This window comes from Salvia splendens, chromosome 16 (genome assembly GCF_004379255.2).
Source record: "Salvia splendens isolate huo1 chromosome 16, SspV2, whole genome shotgun sequence".
Taxonomy (NCBI): domain Eukaryota; kingdom Viridiplantae; phylum Streptophyta; class Magnoliopsida; order Lamiales; family Lamiaceae; genus Salvia; species Salvia splendens.
In genome coordinates this window covers 25544980-25553807 of record NC_056047.1, presented here as the reverse complement: position 1 = coordinate 25553807, position 8828 = coordinate 25544980, and the positions used below count along the sequence as shown (strand labels likewise).

General features: G+C 37.9%; 2 long non-coding RNA genes across 3 annotated transcripts; one reads left to right on the top strand and one right to left on the bottom strand.

Moving 5' to 3' along the window:
• Positions 1-6046: 6046 nt before the first annotated feature.
• LOC121771615 lies at positions 6047-8104 on the bottom strand. 2 transcript variants are annotated; one of them, XR_006044096.1, is made up of 3 exons: positions 7098-8104; positions 6466-6778; positions 6047-6367 (listed from the first exon to the last, which is right to left on the bottom strand). It is a non-coding gene; the product is annotated as an uncharacterized LOC121771615 (long non-coding RNA). The 2 variants fall into 2 exon arrangements; XR_006044095.1 differs by having other exon boundaries at positions 6713-6778; positions 7098-8097.
• Positions 6742-8788, top strand: LOC121771616. The gene is made up of 3 exons (XR_006044097.1): positions 6742-6879; positions 8119-8191; positions 8729-8788. It is a non-coding gene; the product is annotated as an uncharacterized LOC121771616 (long non-coding RNA).
• The last annotated feature ends 40 nt before the right edge of the window (positions 8789-8828 follow it).

Here is an 8828-nt window from a genome sequence, read left to right as displayed (position 1 = left end):
CACTATCACATCTGATAGATATAGATGATATCGGTTTAGGCCACAATGGAATTTCATAAATTAAATTTCTTAGCCATTCAACCTCTTTACTAGCTGCTGCTCATGCCACAAACTCTGATTCCATTGTTGAATTTGTGATACAAGTTTGTTTTTGTCACGGCTGCCCTTACTAAGGATAGTGAAGACTGGAAAACGTGACGAGGGGAGGGACTAAGAAGCGGGGAAGAAAAGGGGGACGTAAATATGAAAAACCCAGTTAACTTCAAAAAGAAATATTTTAGTTTATTGAAAAGTTAAGCAACAGATTTTAGCCTCAAAATACTTAATGTCATAAAACAGTATTAAATAGTGCGGAAGACTTCTAGAAATTAATTTCAAACACGGCAGTGGAAAAACAAGTATTCAAGAGAGTCAAAGGGAGGCGCCTATGTATGAAGACACGACGCATCCGGAATTTCTTAAGGCTCGACTCAACATCCGCCGCAACATCACCGCTCAACCTGCACATAAAGAAAACATATGCAGGGCTGAGTACTTGATATACTCAGTGGACACACGCCAAAATATTTGATAAAAGTTATGTCATCCATACCATAGTGAACTCGAGTTTTAACATTTTAGAAAAGAATCATCGAGTATCACAAAAACAGTTTCATAGTCTGGCCAGACAAAACAATCTCCCCACTTTCTTAACAATCAATCATTCACATCCTCTTAGCATAGTGCGACGAAAGTGTGGCCACACTATTCGCCCACGAGACCGGCCGACTAGCAAGGACGACTCATGATCCCCTCTGTGTAGGGTTTGCGGCCCTACTCAGACCCGAATTCGTTTATCATAGCCCTATAGCCTAATGGAGCGAACTCACAAACTAGGCATCAAGCACAATATCAACATAGCCCTATAGCCTAACGGAGCAAGCTCAAACGAACTAGGTATCAAGCAATAATCTCAACATCAAAACAATCATGGCATGACATAACACTTTAAACCACCCTTATAGCTCCACAATCATACTTTTGAAACGTAAAAGAGTTTAGTAAAAGAAAGCCACCTCGATTGCTTACAAACACGGTTCACAACTTTATTGAAATCCTTGCTCTTCGTACCCACGTACACACAACAACCCTTATCAACATCATAACCACATAATACAACACAATCAGTTCTCTATCAACACATTACTCATGCATGCCCTATCGTTCCTTTCATCGTATTCTTATATTGCCCATCCCAACGTTCACCATCATAAACGAAACGAACCATTTGGCATACATCAATGTGCAATACATAATCACATCATAGGATATGTTTCTTAATCACACATGCATCATGTAATTCATTCAAACTTGACAACAAGTATTATTTTAACATGACAGAAATTTAGCAGAACTACGCAGTCGTTTTGTAAAAATCATTAAAAGTCCATCCGACCTCCGTTTGGGCTGAAATTTTACCACAACACAGTAGACAAATCAAAGATCATCCAGTTAAAAGTTCACATCAAAATCACATCTTTAGGTTGGTCAATTCAAAAATGAAACTTACTGGATGAGAATACAAATTCTGACAGAACTGCGCAGTTAACTTTAAAATTTCATTTAAAATTCATCTTTCGTCAAAAGAGGCTGAAACATATACACAACACAGAAGACATCTCAAAGTTTACTCAGTTAAAAATTCGTGCCAAAATAAGATCGTTTGGTCGGTCAAACACACGTCGGAATCTACTATCCGAACACCACAGTTTTTATGCTTCACAAATTCGAATTAGGGTTTATCTATCATTCATCCAAACACATATATTCATGCTTCCAACACATAATCATGCTTCAAAAAGATCTCACAACCATGTCCTCATATATTCACATATCATTCACCAACAAATCATCCACAACCGCACACATACACATACATAAACGCATATCCACATACTTTCTCATCCAAAATATCAATCTCAACCGATTAATTTTAAGATCTATGATTTCTACACTCATTATATGCATGAAGGAATCAAGAAACATGGGTTTAATGGAAAGGATGAGAAAGAGAATTCAAATATACCCGTCTTGTTCAAAAACAATCGGTAGGAAAGATAATTGATGCGATTCTTCGATGAATCTTGAATTTTCAACTCCAAATTGATGCAAGAACAAAGGATTGGTGAAGAATTGGTGGAGAAGGAGAGGGGGAGAAAAAATCGTGTGGGAGAGAGGAGAGGAAGAGAGCGGCGTGAATAATGGGGCTAGGGTTAGGGTTTGGCTTATTTATTCTCTAGGTTTAATCCCACACTTAAATAATATAATTAAATTGTAGGGGAATAAAATAAAATCCCACAATTAAAAATGAAAGTAGGCGTGTGGAATGGGATAGATCAAGGAAAAAAAATACTTAAAGTCCTCAAATCAAATAGGAATAGGATTTAAATTTGGTAAGATATGGTAAGATTTATTTAAATCAAGGAAGGAGACAAACAAGATACCAATTAAATCCACAAAATAATTCCTTCTCCTAATTACTAGGAGATTTGGAAAATCTCAAGGGATGGCATAATTTGGTTTGGATTTAATACGGATAAATATCCCAAAGCAATTAATTAAATCCAAGAAAGAAAGTATTATTTCCAATAAATAGGAGGACCGAAAATTTCAAATAAAATGGCTAGAATGATTATGCATGATCCCACTTAATTTAATTCACACATTGGAAGCTTAATCACATTAACTCACATAACCAACAACAACTAATTTCACATAATTAACTCAAACACATAGAGACTCAATTTCCACAAAAGAAATTCTTATTCAATATCCACATTAATAGAAATAGAAGTTGCAAAATTTCGGGGTGCTACAGTTTCTTTGATGCCCAACATATAGCACCACCTCCAAGACGGAATACCCAACCACCTGTGGAAGAATGATCTTCCATATTGATAATCCAACTTGCATCCGAATAACCTTCAAGAACAGAAGGAAATCCAGAATAGGACAAACCATAATCCATGGTTCTTTTTAAGTATTTAAATATTCGATTCATTGCTTTCCAATGGATTAAACTTGGATTGTGAGTATATCGACTCAATTTTTCCAACTGCAAAGGCTATATCGGGTCTAGTACTAATCATGGCATACATGAGTGATCCAATAGCCTTTGAATACTCAAGCTGATTCACAACAACTCCTTTATTAGGCACTAGGATCAAAAGGAGTCTTTACTGGAGAACAATCTTTAAAATTAAATTTTTCCAACACCTTCTCAATATAATGTGATTGAGAAATGGAAATTCCTTGTTCTCCATGTGTGATCTTAATTCCAAGAATCACATCAGCCTTCCCCATGTCTTTCATCTCAAACTTAGATGACAAAAATTCATTTGTTTTATCCACTTGATCTTGGTCAGTACCAAAGATCAACATGTTATCTACGTATAGGCAAATGATCACCCCTTTGCCAGTAGTGTCGAATTTTCTATATACACACTTGTCTGCTTGGTTTAATACAAAACCATTAGACAAAACCACGTCATCAAACTTTTGATGCCATTCCTTGGGGGCTTGCTTTAGTCCGTAAAGAGATATAACCAATGTTCATTACCAGGCATGACAAAGCCTTCTGGTTGTTTCATGTAAATCTCTCCATCTAATTCACCATTCAAAAAGACAGTCTTAACATCCATTTGGTGAATTATTAGATTATGTATAGCAGCAAGTGCTAACAATAATCTAATTGTGGAAATCCTTGCAACAAGAGCATAGGTGTCAAAGAAATCAATTCCTTCCTTTTGTCTAAAGCCTTGGATAACCAATCTGGCTTTATATTTGTCTATGCTTCTATCCACCTTCAATTTTGTTTTGAAGATCCATTTACTATCCAAAGGTTCACACCCAGGTGGTAAATCAGTCAGTTTCCATATTGGATCATCACCAATATTAAAACAATATTGATATTGAAAATTAATTTCATTCCTTGATCCTTCCACCAAGTACAATTGGAAATCATCACCAAAAGACTTAGCTTTTCTTGCTCTACTACTCCTCCTAACCTCAGGAGGTATATTAATCACTTTGTTAGTCACATCACAGTCACTAGAACTTGCAATCATACCTCCAGGTTTAGGTAAAGATATGAATCTATCCTCATTGCCAAAATCAGCATCTTTTGACTCAATAATAGAGTGCATGGATACATAGTCATTAGGTTCTATGACATAGAACCTATAACAGACCGAATTTTTAGGATAGCCAAGAAATACACAATCTATACCTCTTTGACCTATGGTTTTTATCTTAGGGTCAGTTAGTCTTACCACAGTCCGACAACCCCAAACTCTGAGATAACTCAGTTTTGGTAGTTTTTTATGCCAAAGTTCATAAGGGGTATTTTGTTCCTTTTATTAGGAACTCTATTCAATATGTAACAGGCTGTTAACATAGCATCACCCCAAAATCCTTCACTTAGGCCAAAAAAGCACAACATTGAATTAACCATTTCTTTCAATGTTCTATTCTTTCTTTCTGCTACCCCATTTTGTTGTGGTGTATATGGAGCAGTGGTCTGATGTACTATACCAGTAGATTCGAAATATACTGGATCATAATACTCACCTCCCCTATCAGTGCGAAGAACTTTAATCTTTACACCATGATGAAGCTCTACACTTTCTTTGAAGATTTTAATTTTTTCAAAAGCTTTATCTTTTGAATGGCACTAATACACATTGCAATATCTAGTGGCATCATCAATAAAAGTAACTACATACTCCCTCCGTCCCGGACTACTCGAACGTTTACTTTTCGGCACGGAGATTAAGGAATGAGTAATTAGTGTTTTAAGTAGAATGACTAATAAAGTAGGTGAAGTAGAATCTGCGTATACTCCTTCTCTCTCCCTCATCTTTCTTCCCCAAAATTTTCAGTTACTGTTTTTAAGAAGCAAAACCCAAAACCCATTACTCTCTCTCCCGAATTTTCTTCCACTCTACACCAATTGAACACCAATTAGGAAATTCATGAAATCAGACGAAACATATTCCAACCCAAAATTAAAACTGAAACCCTAAATCTGGGCCTGAATAATCGTTCTTCTCTTGTTCATATCGTCCCCCTGTCTCTTCTCTCAACGGTGTCCGAGACGGACACCATCGTTCCTGAAACGTGAATCGATCTCTTTTCAGAAGAGCTATTGCAGTCCCAATTTCTGATTCTGAAATTTTGAGGTCCGATCCAGTTGTTTCAGTGAATGAATCGGAAACGGTGGTGCAGGAGACGGTGTTTGACGACTCTGAGACGCCGGTGCCAGAGGCCGTTCTTCTGTTCGACGACTCGAACGCGGTAGTGCCGGAGATGATTCGTCCGTGTGACGAATCTGACAAGGGTGCCAGAGATACTTCGACTGGTGGACGGAGAAGAATGAAGGATTTACAGAGAGAGATAGTAGGAAACGTTTTTCTAGGATCGTGGTGGACGGAAAAGAATGGAGGATTTACATAAGAATGGAGGAGTTTCTAGGATTTGCAGAGAAGAGAGAGAAACGTAAATTAGAAATGAATTGGGGTTGGTGGGGTTGTTTGTTAATTAATGTAAATATCATTAAATTAGCTTAATTAAGTGTAATAAGGGAACTCTAATTTTTACTAAAAATGGAAAGAGTGCAAGTAACTTGGGACACCTAAAAAAGAAAATAGTGCAAGTAACGCGGGACGGAGGGAGTACTTTTTATTTTCAAGTGATGGAGTAGAATGAAAGTCACACAAAACACTATGTATAAGTTCTAATACCTTAGTATATTTACTGATATGTTTATTGAAAGGTTGACGAGTAATATTAGTTAACATGCAAGTTTTACACCTTTCATTATTCAACTCAAAAGCAGGTATTAAACTCATTTTCCACATATCTTTCAATCTCTTGTAATGTACATGTCCTAATCTAGCATGCCACAATTCTGATTTACTAACATGATTACTAGACCTAGTTGTAACAACCCGAACTTTCGTAACTCATTATTATTATTAGCCTAAAGATAAATAATAAGAGATCGTTGTAGTATTCGAAATCTGTCATCTCCATGTATAATAATTGATCTTGGAATTATAAATAATCGTTGCTTCGTTCTCGAACGAATATTTCAAGAAAAAAAAAACACCAAATAAAAAGTTATAAAGTCCGGCATATCTCCGAAGTCCGCTAAATTACTATTATACAAATTTATCAAATCCTTATCTATTACAATTAGAGAAAAGTTCACGCAGCCCGTTCAACGGTCGTGCTCGCACTCCAAGAAAGCCTGGTACATCATCAGAGAAGGCTATGGATGTTATTTGTTTTCCTACACCAAAGCCACGAGCTTAAGCTGGATTTTTTCCTATACCAAATTAAATAAATAAGTAAATAAATATACAAATAATAAAATTTAATAAATAAATAAAATAAAATAAAAAAAGAGAGATAGAGGGCAGATACATAGAATCGTTTTTTTTCAGCACAGCATTAAATGCTGCATTAATTGAATGGCAGAAGAAATCGTATCATATCTATCCCCTCTTGATGTCAAGGAGAATAAATTGGAGATAGGAACTTGCTACACCAACTTGCTACACAATCACTTTCACTCCATCTATAATTTGAGATAAGAATAACTTGCTACACCGTCACTTTCACTGCCTTGGTGAGTACGCATATAGATGCACAATCAATTTCTTTTACTCACCCTCACGTCCCAACCAAATCCTCTTCCTCTATAATATTTGTTGCACAATCCGTCTCTCTCCCGTTTCTGCAGCAAAACAAGATTTCATTCTTTAATTTTCCTACTCAAGAAATCGAGAACCAAATTCGAGAGAGAGCTATCGATAATCCTCTCAAAATCCGTCGAAGGTACACTTCCGCCCCTCCCCTATTTCAAGTTTAATCATCTATTTTTGCATACCATCATCCGAACTAATCGCATAACTCAAGCAATTAACACAATTGAACACTCCCACGCTGAACTCGGAATTAAATGAATAATCTGGAATCAATCTTTAACCGTTTTAATCAAAGCGAACTAAGTTCAAGAACCAGACTTTAATTCATAAAACCAAGTAGAAACTTACAGCGGGACTCTTCGAGGCTGTTCGGAGCTGTTCGGGGTGAGTTCGGACAACTGCACGAACCGGCGGAGAAGCCGACAGGCGATGGCTCTGTGCATTGACTTCGGCGGTGGCTGGACGCTGCTGACGGCGGCGGTGGCTGGGCGAGTTTGGAAGAGTGACGGATTGGATGACGGCGGCGGTATGAGTAGATCCGAGCGGGGGAGAGATAGAGGAGAAAGAGGGAGAGAAGAGAGAGACGGATGGATGGATGGAGAAAGAGAGAGGACTGAGGCGGTGCGTGGCAGCGGCGATCGGAGATGGAGGGGATACCGAGAGAGAGAGAGGTGGAGGGCCGCGACGGTGAGCCGCCGCGCATACAGCAGCGGCGGTGGCGGCGGCGGTACGGTGAATAGAGAAGAGATAGAGAGAGTTGAGGAAGGATAGAATGATGACGGAGGAGAGTTGAGGAAACACCGCCGGAGGCGGCGGTGGTGGACTTCGTTTAAGAGAGAGATGGAGGGGGGCTGCTCTCACCTAGTTAGGGTAGGAATGGGGGAGAAGATGACTTGGTGTGAGTGTATATTAGATTGGGCCATTGGGCTAATTACCATTTAATCTTTCCTTGATCCAGTGGAGGAAAACATTCCTTGAACCCATTTTCGAATATCTAATCTTTGGGCTAGCTTCCACATAAGATATTATTTGGCCCAGTTGGTTCATTAATTATAATTGATACATGTTTAGTTTGGGCTAGTGTAAATTATTTTGTAAGATAAAATAATTTAATAGAAGATAGAACTTCTGGAACAAAATAAATAATCTTTTCTTTAATTAGTTGCTTAACTTCGAAATAAAATTCTAATCCTAAGATTTAGTTAAGGGGAATTACGTGGTAATAAATCTTTGAAACATATTATTAAGATCCAATCTAATTGAAGAGTGGGGCTTAAAGAAGAAGCATAATAAAATAGTATGCATGTCATCAAGTTATTGTGTTTTCTTATAGCTAAATTTAGCTTGTACTTTTGTTTCAAAAAAAAAGGGGGGAGAACATGGAGGAAGGTAACACTGGGAAATAGAGAATGATTGCGTGAAAATCTTGAGATGCATACGAGGTGAGCTTTCTTATACTAAAATACAAATTGTATTTTATGAAAACTTGAACACATGTTCGTGATTTTTAAAGATGTTGTCTTGCCATAAATATTTTTGTGTATGATGCCTATCTGTTGGCTACGGCCAAGTGAATTATGAATGATGATATAAGTCGAATTCGGGTCCCAGTGAGGGTGGTGTCCCCACTCGGACTAGTGTACACAAGCTCCCTCTGCATGTTGGGCAGAGCAGGTGACCGAGGAAGGTGGCCACCTTCCCGGCATAAGAATACCTCTGACATGTTGGGCAGAGAAGGTGACCGTGCGAGAACACCATCTCGACGGCACAATGTGATCAGATATGGCTAAGTACAGGAAAAAAAGGGACTGCAGTCCAATGTGAATATTTTTAGTAAGCTCGGGCATTTTTAATAACACCCCCGAGTGTTACTGTGATGATGGCTTGACAATATTTTCAAATGTATATGTGTAATTTTCGGCAATGTGTTCACTGAGTACTTTTTGTACTCAGCCCTGCATATATTTCTAAATGTGCAGGTTGAGCAGCGAAGTGGTGGAGGAAGTGCTATTGAGACAAGACACTTACTTCAGTCAGATTTTGACTATCGGAGGTTCATGTCTTCATACATGGAACCGC